A 15,686-nucleotide genomic window follows, 5' to 3' on the forward strand; every position below is an offset into this window, starting at 1 on the left:
TAAACAAAAAACAAGACCTAGAATGGACTATAAATAAATCGAGACACCCATTTAGGAAAAATGAACTGGAAAAATAGACAACAGCAAAAATCAATGTAAAAATGACGCATGTGAGCAAAAACAAATATCGAGAAAGCGACTTTTGCTCAACACCGTTATTCAAAGAAGAATACAGAATATATAAAAACAAAGAAATAAAATAAAAATGAAATATAGAAATATCACGCACGTCGCAATTATTTCTACCTTCACATTTGAAATTGTCCCATTAGTTTTGTAATAGTGAACCAAATAATTAAGTCGATATTTCGAAATTTACAACAAAACAGAAAACACCGCAAGATAAGAAATCAGAAAACAAAGGAAAATTGGCAGAAAAACAAGTCAAACTTATACCGATTTGTTATTGACCTCTAGACAGTCAGCAAGTAAACTTTATTGATGTGGAATGAACATGAGGATTTAGAATCTTTACAAACTCAGTCAAATCCCGTGAACATGAAGAAACTAGAATAATTATGAAAAGCATCATCAAGCAAAATAAACAGCACTCAACCCTGAAGGACATATTGAAATAAAAATTCAAAAAACAAACAGTTATATATTGAAAAATTATGGCGAAAAACCTACGAAAAATGAAGATTGGCTTAAACACTTTCTGAACGTCATACTGAAACATATTGGAACCGTTTAGATCAGAGAAAATATGAGACAAGAGAAAAAATTATTCGCAGATTATAGAAAAAAAGTGATCCATTCCCATGACCACAATTCAAGAACAAATTGAAATAAAATGGATTAATTGCTTGCAACAAAATACGGAAAGTATTGTTTAACTTGGATTAGGAAGCCTATACCTACTCCTGGCTCTTTATGAGAGGATAGATGGATTAGTATCAATACCAATTTGGGCTCGGGAGAAGGAACAATATTGCGAGTCTCATCAGTTATGAAACTTTCTTCATTCCGAAATCCTTCATTCTAAAATTCCCCTTTAGTTTAAAGCAAATCTGCAAAAATACTGATCTCCATTAGCAGTTTAAGTACTTTTCAGAGAAAACTTTCACAATACGCGATCATATACTGATTTCTCATAAGCTGATGACAGCTACTATAGCTTTCAGACAGAACTACAAATCCACATTCTCATTCGAGTGTTAATAGAGAATGTATTTAGGGGAGCCTATTAACATTCATTAGATCAAATGAAAGACAGCTGTGCCGTGGAAAATTATGTAATGAACTTAGACGTCGGCATTCAATAATCTCACGTAAACTGCATCTCAAAATAAATCTTCTTAGAATAAATTAGTACATGACGTAGATTATAAACTTTGTACATCACTGTCATATGTATCAACAGCACTATTAATGTACAGAGGGACGTTCAATACAATGAAAAAATTTGGTCAGTTTTGAGCCCTCATTGCATAGAAGCCCCTAAAATAATGATTTGATATCGGGTTTATTATTGTTATAAACCGAAAGTCTAGATAATATCCATTGATAAGGCAAAAAAAAAATGAATTTCATTCTAAAAGAAACTGCTAGACAAAACACTTAATGGTTAATCCGGGGATGGGATATTAGGCAAAGCTATTTTTGCAGCCATTCGGCGAAATTTTTTGATTACAGCCCTGTGGAAATTAGGCCAATACTAACTAAAACACTTTAAGGCAGTTCTTTTGTTCAAACTATCCTATATCATTTCTACACCTCGCCATTATACATGGGCAAACTACTTTGGCTAAAATAAGCGAAAGAGTGTAATGTAAAACAAATGAAAAAATCGTTTATTCTAAACAGCTGAGAGCTTTGGGGCGCGAAACATCTCGAGAAAAATGTGGGATCAGCTAAGGGAATATGAAAGTAATGCTGCAATGCTATAATTAGGCACCATGTTAAAAAAACGGACTGCTTTTGTGAGCTAATTTAATTTTGAAAAATATTATACACACTCATAGTAATTTCTAGCCTTCGAGTGGACTTCAGAGTACGATTATTTAGTGTTTTATACATTTTCATCACTACGCCTCTATTTGATTGTTTGACTCATACATAAAATCAACCATTTAATATGGAGTTCCAATTTGGTTGCCAGAAAACAGACCTAATTAGAACTACACTTCTACGGATTGCGTTTCAGCGTATTACTACTATTTAAAAGAGGCAGGAAACCGTTGTTCATTTGTATATTGACTCAAAATTATTTAGAATTATTTGAAAGTATTCCGGCTTCATATTTACAACCTTTTAACATCCGTTCTGTGTAGTAAAAACAAATTGAAACCACCAAGATTTCATATAAGTTTCCCGAAAATTATTGAAAAACAATTCGGGCTTAGTGCCTTTGCAATATAAATTGTTTTTCAAATAAGGAACACATTGGAGGAGAAATTCTTGACTGATCGTTGGGCTACATAATTAATCTCTGATCTGGTTCTTTTAAGCCAATCTCCTAACCTATCGTCTCTTAGCCTTGGTTACCTCTCGTCGAAGAGGGATTAGCCTGAGGGCTGAATGAGGGAGCACTTATTGGGACCCAGGCCATTTAAAATCCTGAATCCTTGAGTAACAAACAGTTTATTGCAAAGGCACTCAGTCCGAATTGTTTTTCACTAATAAATTTCGGAAAACCCATATGAAAACTTGGTGGTTTCAATTTGTTTTCACTACGCAGAACGGATGTCAAAAGGTTGTAAATATGAAGCTGGAATACTTTCAAATAATTTAGAATAATTTTGAGTCAATATACAAATAATCAACGGTTTCCTGCCTCTTTTAAATAGTAGTAATACGCTGAAACGCAATCCGTAGAAGTGTAGTTCCAATTAGGTCTGTTTTCTGGCAACCAAATTGGATCTGAGATCTCGCAACCAAATGGAGTTCTAATTTGGTTGCGAGAAAAAAGACCTAATTAGAACTTAACTTCTACAGATTGCGTTTCAGCGTATTACTACATTTTAAAAGAGGCAGGAAACCGTTGATTATTTGTATATTGACTCAAAATTATTTTAAATTATTCGAAAGTATTCCAGCTTCATATTTACAACCTTTTGACATCCGTTCTGCGTAGTGAAAACAAATTGAAACCACCAAGTTTTCATATGGGTTTTCCGAAATTTATTAGTGAAAAACAATTCGGACTGAGTGCCTTTGCAATAAACTGTTTTTCCAAACAGGAGCAAATGGCAGGAGAAATTCTTGAATGATCGTTGGGCTACATATTTAATCTCCGATCATTGGTTACTTTTTAATTCTTCTTTACTGGCTCTTTAAAGCTAATCTCCTGGCCAATCGTCCATTAGCCTGGGTTACCTTTCGTCGAAGAGGGACTAGGCTGAGCGCTGAATGGGGGAGCGCTTATTGGGACCCAAGCCATTGGGGGAGCGCTTATTGGGACCCAATCCTGAATCCTTGGTTGCCAGAAAACTGAGTAACAAACGGAGATGCTCACGTTTCCTGGTAAATATTTAGTGAACCCGTGTGTCCTCCATATAATCTCTTAAGCACAAGGACAATTAGTTACAGCTACATTAAACTTCTTTTTTCTATGAATTTTGTATCAAATGTGCCTTATCTGGAATCTACTGAAATAAGGATGCAGTTCTGAGGGCGATTACTCTCAAGCGCTTTAACATCAATCGTCCCCTTTAATCTCAATGTAAAAAAAATGATCAATAAATTTTAAATTATATTATCACCATCAAAGAAATTGGTATCAATATGTTTTAATTAGTATTTGTCCAACTTGCACAAAATGTTTGCCGCAATTAGAGCCCTGTGTCTAAAAAAGCTGGCTTCACTTATGGATATTTTATCTAATTTTCTGCGCCCCAGTTAAGGCTGCCTGTAAGGACAATATTTATCACAAAATTAAGTGCCAAAAACTTCCCAAAACTTATCAGTAAAAAATTGCAAAACTTGTAACAAGAGCAGTTACTTTAAAACTTTGACCTAACTTTGAGTTCTATGTTTTGAGTCTAAACTTCTATATATCAATCAGACTCAGACTATTCTCTATATATAACAAACTGGAGTCGGTTTATATTTGAATTGTGTCGCACCAGAAATTGCACAAAACCAGCAACGTGACGTCACAGATATTCCGGGAATCAAGAATTCCAATAACTCAGGATTGCAAACAGGCAGTTCAAGAAAATGTGTGCTCAAATTATAGAACTTTCAAGTCCGATTAATTAATTAAGAGTACTTCATCCGGATTCACATTGGCGCCATAGTTACCAATACATGAGAATTTAAGATTAACTGACCCTAGTAGTATTTATAGATAGACAATTTAGTCTGAGGACTGTAAAAAATGAAAATTTTGGAAAGCTTTGAATATAGCAGAATCAGCTGATGCCTGCTAAAAAAACTCTTAGAAGTCGCCAACATAATTAAACAAGGCACAAATTTCAGGTTGCCAGTTTGCTTCCAATAAGATGGCGACTGATTAACAAGCACACCAGGGGAGCAATCAAAATTTTTTTCTCGCACAAGATAAAAACCAAAAGAATGATCTCTAGACCGACAAATATCTGATTGACTGAAAATAGTTGCGTTAGACCAAGGGAACTTTCCAACACACTACTGATGTAAAAACCATGAAACGTTACAAAACTGCGGACTTAATCCAAATATCAAAAATTGCGCATATTAATTTTATCGAGTTAAATTGAGTATAATTTCGTTGATTCATCTTAAGTCTTTTTGAGTGAGCGATCGTCAGTTTGAGTGAAATCTATAAGAATAAAATATATACAGGAAATGAATACTTTAGCTAAACCAACTTTTGTTGATCACTGAACATGAAATGAATACTTCAAGCCAAGAAAACTTCATGGCAACCAGAAAAAAAAAGAATTTCGAGAGCTTTCGACGACAAAGGTGACGAAAAAAGGGCGACAAATAAAAAATCAAAAATCACCGCCAAATTGCCGCAAAAAGGCCCCATTTACCCGATTGACACAATTTGGGATTGAAACCGAAAAAGAAAAAAATAGACAGAAATTGACAATTTTTCTAGTGTCAAAGCGATCTAATTTGGTGTGAAGTTTCAATTAGATTCTAAAAGTATACTTATTTCAGCTTATAACCTGATGGCAATTAGGCATAATTAGAGCCAGCTAGCAATCGCCTTAATGAACTTCGATAACCTAATGCATTATGACTTAATGACCTCGCTTTCCTGTTTATCCCAATTCTTCCGATTTTGCTCTTTTGACTTTGACCGTATCCACTACATTACGTAATTCAATACGAGAAAGAATTTAAAATCACTTCAGTTGAAACAGTGAGTGAAGTGAGTCAGAAGTCAAGCGTGAAAATCGTGACTTATGTAAAACGAAAAACGTGTATCGAAAGGTAGAGCGAATTAAAAAAAATAGCCGAAGAACTCCGGAAAAGATTCGAAAACGTCTTCACCAAAAACAACCTCACCCTGTCAAATAACTAACGACTGATGGAAGTGAGCCACATTGGAGATAAAAGACTATCTTAATTAAAATAAAAGAATTTGACTAAAAAGTAAAATAAACCAAAAAAAGGCAAAATTTTAATTGCCTTTTTATTTTGTACAAGCACAAATACAAAGGAAAACAATATTTCAAGCAATTGAGACAAATTCATTGCAGGCACAAACTCGGACAAGCCAAAGTAAGCACAGGAACATGTCTAATTTTGATATAAAGAAAAAAAACAGTAAGAAATGAAGAAAAATTTTAAATTTTTTCGCAATTTTTGGTCAAGTTTCAAAGAAAAAATTTAGTTGGAAACACATAACCTGTTTTTAAATTGTAATACAAACTGCCCCCGACCTTAAGCTTAACCTCGCTTATAAGTAAAAGCAGTAAAACACAAAAATGGTCTACAAATTGCTAAAATAGACTTAAAACCGGAGAATTTGTTGAAAAAACCTTCAAATTAGCAAAAAAATTCTTCAATTATCAAAAACCCTGAAAAATATCTCTTGAGTGTAAAATAAATTTTTAGAATTTTGTTCATTGAAACAGCCTTTTCAAACTCTATTCAGTCCCTGAACTTCCGGTGCTCGATCACTTATCAAAAAAATACAGAAAACCATATAGGCTCTTTGAGTCTTAAAAAGAAGACCTACTAAATAATAGCCGTTGGGAGGCTGACGACGGCTATTAGTCACTTATATGGAAAATCTGAGAAAAGAGCAGACAAGGGACAACTTTACAAAATAGCTACAAACCTAAATTGCAAAAAAATAAGATTTTAGGAAAGATCTTTTATTGAAAGTTTATTAATACATGGGACAAACCAAATATTAGTTCTTAGATAAAGAATGACGAGAAGACAAAGAAATATCCGCAGTCAAATCGGCAAAGCAGAGGAACTGACTGCCGCGCAGCAAAAAAAATCAGAACAGCAGTTTCCGGACAATTACAAAGGAAAACAACATTTCAAGCAATTGAGACAAATTCATTGCACGCACAAAATCGGACAAGCCAAAATAAGCACAAGAACATATCGAATTTTAAAATAAAGCTAAAAACTGTAAGAAATGAAAAATTTTAGCTTTTTTCGCAAATTTTTTGTCACGTTGCAAAGAAAAAAATTATTTGAAAACACAAGAACCTGTTTTTAATTTGTAATAGAAACTGCCCCCGCTTCGCTTATAAGTAAAAGCAAAAAAACACAATAAGGGTCTATATATTACTAAAATAGATTTAAAACCAGAGAATTTCTTGAAAAACTTTAAATTAGCAGAAAAACAAAAAAATAGCTTCAAACCCTCAATTGCGTTCATTTAAAAAGAACCCTAACATCAACCTTAATTGATCAATTGAACTAAATTTGAACTGAAAAAAGATAATCTGAAAGGCAAAAAACAGAAGATTTTGGCAAAAAAACTTCAAAGACCGAAAAAATATTTAAAAGTTTTCCAAATTTAGCCTATTTTCTTAAAAGCCTATTTACTTTCATATTAGGGAAATCAAACAGCCACCAACACCAATTTAAAAATTAATTCTAACCCAAAAAGTTACCCCAGAAACTAAACCAAAAAGAATACAAAACCGCTAAAAAACGCCTAAACTGACAAAAATAACAAAAATAGCTCAAGATTGCAGACAAAACTCTAATATATGACTGAGATGGTCACAAAGGCTCCTAAACGTACAGTTCCTTGTTGTGTTTTACCCGAAAAAATTAACCACTATACCCGAAAAAATTGAAGAGAATTAAAAAAACTGCATTGAAAAAACCGCACGTGATTAAAAAAATTCACTCTCTAAGCGAAAATTTTTTCACACCCTTATTTCTTGCTCTGCTTCAAAAGAAGGCATGGACAAAAGAACTACTCTTTTTCTCCGCTCGTCGAATTTGTTCATTGAAACAACCTTTTCAAACTTAGCCTCTTAGAGTCCTAAAAAGGAGACCACATAAATAATAGCCGTTGGGAGGCTGACGGCGGCTATTAATCACTTAAATGGAAAATCTGGGAAAAGAGCAGACCAGTTACAACTTTACATACAAATTAGCTACAAAAATAAATTGCAAAAAATAAGATTTTAGGAAAGATTGGTATCTTCTATTAAAAGTTTCTTAATACATTGGACAAACCAAATATTAGTTCTTAAATAAAGAATGGCAAAAAATCAGCACGGTAGTTACTGGACTTTAGCTCTACGTAAAAGTCAAACGCATTTTTCAAAAACAATCATCAAAACACATTAAAAAAATAGCCGCTAGAGTTCCAGAAAAATCTCGAACAGTCACCAGGGAAACATTGATACAGGCGCTATCTCATACGTACCTCAATGACCAATTCCTTAAAAATTCTGACCATACCAACAAAATAAAACAATATAACATCAATATAAATCTAACTGCCGTAATATTAGACGAAAACTCGATAAGGCGACCAAAAGATGTAGCAATTAAAACACTTAATAGGGGTACTTTAAAGTCAACTCAACAATTTAAAGTTGCCAGGTGTCCCTAGGGGATCTATAAATGCAAACAATTTGTTGAAAGCACATGCAAAAATATCATTGTATTCAACAACGTTTTACATCTCTTTTGCTCTACTCATCGTCATGTTTTCATTTTTAAAAAAAGTAAAGGGAAAGAATTGTGATTGTTCAAAATAGTTATCAATAGCTTTAATGGGAGTAATTTAAAGCTAGCGGTTAAGAAAACATACAAAAATTGGGGAATTGAGGTTAAATAAACTACATCGTGAACATGCTCAAAACTCGAAGACTCTGGTCAAATTCTGATTGTTTTTAAACTACTTTTCTACAAAGGCAATTGCTATAATCACTTAATTACATTATATTACACAGCGGATAGTGCAGTACCTCTGTTACCACCGTGACAAAAAAGATTTCGAAAACGTAAAAATGACAGTACTGGAATTCGATTGTCCAAAAAAGAAAAGATGACGCAATAAAAAGAACTTACGCCTAACGGGAAGAAACAAGATCAGAAAAAACCGAGTCCGATTTTATCAAAGATTAAAGCGACTGAAACAAAATTTTACTGAAAAGTTTGCCAAAAAAGCGTTTGTCTAGGAAATCAGTTAATAAATTTTTCAACGACTGAATTTTGTATTAATGTTTGATCTATCGATTTATTTGAAAAGGATCAGAAGAATTAAAAACTGATTGGCAATATTCAAACAATTGTAAGCGGAGACCCAGCCAATTTTTCGAAAGGGGCCTTCTCATACCTTCTCATATTCTAATAAATGCCCACAATACTAACAAATCACAGAAATGATATATATATATATATATATATACCCAGAAAAAAAAGACTTCATTGATTTCAGTAAAAGCCCATAAAATTGTCACCCTAGAAAACAAAAACAAGAATTAAATCTAAGAAAACAAGTGTTCAGCAAATTCTAAACCAACAGTATTCCGACGAGCACCATAAACTGAAGAAACGGAGAAAATATAAAAAATATATATTTAACAAAATGGAATTTACTAAGATAAAAACACCTTAACACAAAGTACTCACCATGCTTTTTACATATCCAGGTTGAGATGTCACAACAGAATGCCGACCATTAGGCAGTGAAAGAGTCTAACTCTCAAATTACTTCAAAGATCATCCAATTCTGTTTGATTGAGTAGCTTCAATATTTGAGGTATCATTGGCTGCTTTCAGGAGGATGATATGCGATGAACCATCAATCGAAAAACGGCGCACTTCTTTGCAATTGCTAGAAGTTTGCAGATTTTTCTACTGACTATTATCTCCCGAGACCAAGCAGTTCAAAGGGTCTGATGAGCCGAAATGTCGAATCGCACACTTTTGTCCCATCTAGATTTTTACCCATATTTGTTATTGTCTTTGATATCTTTCAATTGAGGTTTTCGACAATTAATTACATCGTCTGAAACTTCATCATCAGAGGTATCAAAATTCTCAAACTTCCTTTTTCTTCGGAACTTTCATTTGAACGTTACGAAAATCTCAATTTATCACAGGAATTAGAACTAAGGATCACAAATTTTGCAACAAAGACAAATCTGAAAATAATCATTCGTTATAAACTCGTCTTATCAATGAGTACCAAATTTGTTTGATAAAATTCTGTTTTAAGCCACGACAAGTTTTTACAAGAAATTGATCAAATTGAATTCGGCAATAACAAAAATGCAGTTGGATCTAGTTACTACAATGAATACTACCTTTTTCAAAAACAATTAATTGTGACCGTATAAAATGGAGCCTAACTAAATGGAGATCAAAAATGACAGAGGACAACAACTCAAATCGATTCACTAAAAACTTCTTTCGGACATCAATTAACCAACAACAAAAAATAGCGATTTTATTAGTTAAATTTTCAGACTTGGCAATGTTTTCAATCCACCACTTCTCAGAACTGAATTCGACCAGTGCACAGTGGAAAATGCTCTCTCATTGCTCTGCGAACGACTGTCAAATAACTCATTAGAACTTGAGACCTAGGGAACGAGCTGATGTTGAGAATTCGGGACATATGAAGCATCAATTCAATGGCTGCCTCTGAGGGAAGATATCCTCACGAATTCAAACTGGATACTGTTATCCAGCTGTTTAAGAAAGTGACAATCAGTGCCCAACAACTTTTAGTCATAAATCGATCGATCATACACGCGCTAGCAAAAATTTGTGAACAACTATTAACTTCAAATCGTAGAGCACTTGTCCATGGACACTCTTCTAGTTGAAAATTGATGTATTCAAAAAAATCGATCTACAATTGCCGGATTGGCGTATTTGACCAATCGCATTAGGAAAAAAATTGGATTAAGTAAACGACACCAATAGATCTTTCAAAAGCATGCGGTTAAAGAGGAAACGTACGGGTAGAATAATTGCCTTAAATTTTGAAGAGCAAGTTCGAAGGAACGATGAGATTTTCTTTGATTGTGTGCGAAAGAACGGACACGTATTGCAAATGACGATTACTAAAGAGTTGATGAATACGGTGATTAGGTTCCACAATCAGTTGATACCCCGAACCGTTTTTCTAAACTATGCTTCACTTATTTTGAAAACTTAGCTCAGTAATTACAATAAACCCGAGAAATTCAAACTTTTTGTTTTTGATTTTCTATTTGATCAAGTTGTTTTCTCGTTTTGCCAAAGAAAGGTGTAAAGAAGTTTCTTAACATTTCTTGAAATTGCGACTTTGAAGATTTGCATTTTGGATCATATACGAGATAAGCGAGGATCTGAATGCGAAAACTTCAGTCAACTAGAGGCTAGAGAACATCCATCATTTTGTATATCTGAATTCAATCACAAAACTTTACTTCTGAAATTAAGTCTAATTGCTCATAATCGTAAAAAGGATACATATAAAAAAACTGTGTTAAATGAAATATCTATTGCCTGCATCCAATTGTACCAGTAATCATGGAGCCCATTCTTTGGCCAGGAGTGACAAAAAAAGCTGAAATTGACAATAACAGTAGCGAAAGAAGCTAAACAAAACCACGGTCTTAAAATCTGCATTTTTGAGCAACTTAAGACCACAGACACGTAAAATCTTATCTTAGACCATATAAAAGGTTTCTGGTTGAGCTACTATTGAATTAATTTACAACACTGTGGTGGGCAAATACGGTGAGAACATGACAGATACACGAATAATAAATTTGGCAAGTTATCTCACAACTCTAGGTTTTAACCAAAAATCGAAAACTCCGCTAGAGCTACTACATAATTCGCTGAAATGATGCAGAAATGGTCACAACAAAACTATATTGGAATTTGCATAAAGTTATTACAAGAAGGTTTAAATCCGGCAACATATAGTGCTACCAGAAACAATGAAGCTTTAGCAACAACTTAAACCTTCGTTCTCTTCAAGCACAATCTCGGCAGCATTTTTATTTTGAAGAGGAGGGGAGGGGGTCGTTCTCTGCACAAAAATAGCGAAAAAAACAGTTAAAATTGGCCGATTTAGAGCAAAATTTTAAAAATTGTCTTTACTATCATAAAATAAGACCATTACAAAAAAGGGATATACCGAACAATTAAAAAACTAAAAAATATTGGCCTAATAGGGGTAATTTTGTAACAAAAAAAAGAGTTAGTTCCAGCATAACTAAAAAGAGTTACTTTCAGCATAAATCCGGCAACATATAGTGCTACCAGAAAAGTTAGCAACAGCTTAAACCTTCGTTCTCATCAAGCACAATCTCCGTAGCATCTTTATTTGCGGAGGAGGGGGTAGTTCGCTGCACAAAAATAGGAAGAAAACAAATAGAGTTGGTTGATTTAGAGCAAAATTTCAAAAATTGGCTTTATCACAGAATAAGATGAGTACAAAAAAAAAGATATTCCAAACAATTAAAAAGCTATACCTAATAGGGGTAAATTAGTACTAAAAAGAGTTAGTTTCAGCATAATTTAGCAAAAATTACCTACTTTCAAGCTGAAAAAAATAACGTAGGGCTAGTTGCTAGCAAAACATCGACGAGCGGGGGACTGGTGGAGGGGTCAAACTCTCAAAGACTAAAAATCGCTCTTACCATGGATTAAGGCCTCGAAGCATTTTTTGACGAACTTCATATTTAGAGACCAGTAAGGCGTAAGGGGCTAAGCAAGCTTCTTAACCACTTAATGCCCTCGGGCTGTTTATTCCGTTCTGAAGGCGAAAAGTTAGAAGGCCCAGACGAAAAATCAGTCCAGCGAAAAATCGTATAAAAAGACCGTATGACTAATATAATTGTTCATTTGACATTAATTAACACCAAAATTGGGGTGAAATGTGTTCATGTTCAAATCTCGACAACTCCTATGAAAAAACGAAAACCCAAAACCTTCCAGTTAAAACACTCTTGATAACTTTGATGGTTTCTATGTATACCACTCACAACTTTCTACGTTATATACATCGATCGGTCAAAATTGACTGAACAAAAAACCAGTTGAGTATATAGTTCCTCCCAAATTAGTGGGTCTGAATTATCAGCAAACAATAAAATAGCAAAGATTTTCTATCAGATATCAGTATTGAATCACTAATTTTCAGTTCATAATTATCCTCTAATTTCGACATTATTGTTCCGACCCTCTTGAGGGGGGTGGAACTATATACTCAAATGGGTTTTTTTGCTCAGACAATTTTGACCGATCGATATATTCATCGTAGACAGTTGTGAGTGGTATCATTAAACAGCCCGTCCAGCGCAGAATATGGAACTAAAAAGATTTTTTTAAAATTTTGGTTTTCTAGAGCGAGTTATCGTGGTTTAAATTTTTGTGAATATTAGAACAATTTGCATTATTTTTATTCACATTTTCCGGAATTTTTCGCCCAAAATTTTGTCAATTTTGCTAAACTATGTAAAAATTGTTAACAATAGTACCGTTGATTTTAATTTAAAAGACAAAAAAGTATTGTTAACTATTTTGATTTAATTTTTTCGGCCAAAATTATTGGCTAAAAATATTTCAAAATTCAGCCTTTTTCGTCAAAAATTGTCAGAAATAAGCTACTTTAGACAACTTTGATTAAATTTACCGTAAATACACACCCAAAAACAACTAGCACAATCTTCCTAGAATACAATGGGAGCTAGGGCTACTTCAACATCTGTTGAGATTAGTCTGCAATTAAAATTTTGCCGTTCTTTGCTAACTTTACTCTATGAATATCGAAAACGCAGCATTCTCTTTTGATATTTTTACTAACAAAATATCTAGATCTAAAACATTCGAAACAATTGAGTGTTCTCAATGGACGAATAGCAATAAATAGATTGGTTTTGGGATAATCTTCCACCGTTAAAATCCAAAAATAATTCGGATTGCAGTCAGTCGGCATTTTTATTTTAAAGAAAAAATTCGATCTTTTCTTGGTTAACCAAAGAACAGAACAATTCAAATCAAAGCCCACTGTTGATATGTCCAAATGGCTTCTTAAGCAGTTCCAAATTAATGTATCTAGTTTCTTCAACCAAAAAATTATGGTCGTTTTGACTTTTAAAAATGTTTGATTTTGAAATAAAGTGGCTTTTTGAACTTTGCGACTATTTTTTCTTCATTTGGTCAGCTTGTAGCTTAGTGCCAGCAAACAAAGAATGCTTCTTCTTGCTCTTTCTTTTACTGAAGTAAAATTTAATCTTTTTGCGGTTTTACGCATTAAGTTATGGTTTTCTGGCTTTGATACTAGATTTCACATTTTTTAATTTTTAGTCGTTAGCCCATTTTTCACGTTTTCTTTCTCGTTTTATCCTATTATATTGATATTGACAGTTCACATATTACTTCTTTGGGATTCAAAACAAGGAACAATAGAACATATAAAGGTCTTTGGAGGCATAGATTAATGTTTTGATGGCTTCGACACAGCTTTCTCGAAGAATTTTTCCTCATTTGTCTTTATCTATCGTTTTCACTTTGTCTTTTTAGTCGCAGGAAATTTCCTGGATAATGGTATTTCTCATTGGTTCTATTGTGGTCGAAAAAAATTAGCCTATATTCGGATTTGAAATGAAAGCTAATGGGTTTCATGACTTTGAAAACAACTTTTCAAAAGTTAAAAAAAACCACTTCCACTTCGCATTTTTGTACTTTTTAGTCTATTTTTTACCTAGCCTGGTTAATTACAGGTCACATATGACAATATTGTTATCAAGGGAAGGTGTAAGTGTACAGGTGCAAATGTTTTTAAAGAACTCGTTATGAATTTACTGGCTTCGACACGGGTTTTTCGCAGAAAAAGTAAACTAATTTTTGATTTTTGTCTATATTTGACGTTCTTTTTGTAGACGTAAAACATATTCTAAAAAAAGATTCCTTTGGAAGAACCAACGTACCTATTTAATTATTTCATTTTATAGCTAATGGCTTTCATGACTTTGAAAATTTTGTTTTCAAAAAATACAAAAGCTTTTCTTAACTTTTACTCTTTTTCTATTTTTTGTCTACTTCTTAGCTAGTGCCACTAATGAGAGGTCAAATACCACATTTTTGGGTTTATCGAAGAACGCGCAATCAAACATTTTTTGAGGGGCAAAATATGCGTTGCGGCTTTGACTATTTTTTCTCGCAATCTTTAATTGATTTTTTTGTTGTCTCAATTTGTTGTTCTTTTTCTAACAGAATAAAAAAATTGAAAAGTGACAAGTCTTAATGCCCTCCTATAGAGCCATTAGAGGCATAGGTTAATGTAAAACATATAGATGTTTTCAGTTGATATCTAATGGCTTTCATTACTTTTGAAAATAATTGTTTTTAAATATTATAAGTGAATTTCTTTTAACTTTGCTGATTTTGTTCTTCTGTCTAATTGTTACCAAGCCTTACTATGGACCGGTCCCATATCTTTTCAAATAAACACAAGTCATTTACTGTAGTTTCAGTTTTATCTGACGCTATCTTGATTTCGTTATTAAGTTTTTTTTAATGGACGTAAAGTTTTGGATGTAATTAATGTTTGTTGTTGTTTTTTGATTTCTAGCCTTGCTTTCCTAATACTGGCACAACGCTTCAATCTAATGCGGCGTTTTATTTCTACCGGATTATTTGCGTTGGAGGCAATGTTCTTGTCCATACAACAATTTATTTTGAAAAATCCTATAATTTTTGGGTTGTTTTTATCTGTTCCTCATTTGCTAGACAATTATGCCAAAAATGTGATGAGCGGGGTCGGAACTTTATGTGCAAACGCACATTAACGAGCCTCCTTGTTAGTCTTTTACCCTCGAATACGTTGGAAAATATGTAATAAATTACCTCACACCAGCTACGTTGCCAAATATCTCAATATTCTTGCTTGGATTTCTTTACATTTTAGACAATATATTTATGATTTTATAACTATACCTTTCTAGGTGATTGAATTAGACTTTAATGGAGCTTCTCACAGCGACTGACTCGCATTCACTTCCCTAGATCTAAACAATCGTGTCTGATTGGTGCTACTTCCGCATTTCCGTCAGTCTAAGCGATACATGTTACAGTTAACCTGCTTTTAGTGCCCTGATTAGGATAATTCTCTTCCTGTTCCCACGTTCTCCCTCACAAAAAAGTCAATTAAAAGAAAGCCAGGCAACTCGGGGGCGGCAAGTCAACAACTATATACATCTAAAACTTGTGACAGCAGTCAAACAAAGATCAAAGGGCGTCATATGCACAAATAAAGACAAGTTAAGAGGAATGAGAAAAGGGATCAATTCTGCCCCCCCCCCCCCAAT

At 33.5% G+C, this 15,686-nt stretch overlaps 1 protein-coding gene across 2 annotated transcripts in view; it reads right to left on the bottom strand.

The window, feature by feature from the left end:
- Positions 1 to 15,639, bottom strand: part of LOC142343186 (uncharacterized) — a 145,706-nt gene extending 130,067 nt beyond the window's left edge. Inside the window, exon 1 of one of the 2 annotated variants that reach the window (XM_075394903.1) lies at positions 15,316 to 15,639. The gene's annotated coding sequence lies outside the window, so the exon portion shown is untranslated. Of the gene's footprint in view, positions 1 to 9,000; positions 9,530 to 15,315 lie in introns of those variants that run through there. The other variant, XM_075394902.1, reaches the window with a different exon arrangement.
- Positions 15,640 to 15,686: the final 47 nt, after the last annotated feature.

The sequence above is a fragment of the Convolutriloba macropyga genome, chromosome 7, assembly GCF_964194025.1.
Source record: "Convolutriloba macropyga chromosome 7, txConMacr16.3, whole genome shotgun sequence".
Lineage (NCBI taxonomy): Eukaryota > Metazoa > Xenacoelomorpha > Acoela > Convolutidae > Convolutriloba > Convolutriloba macropyga.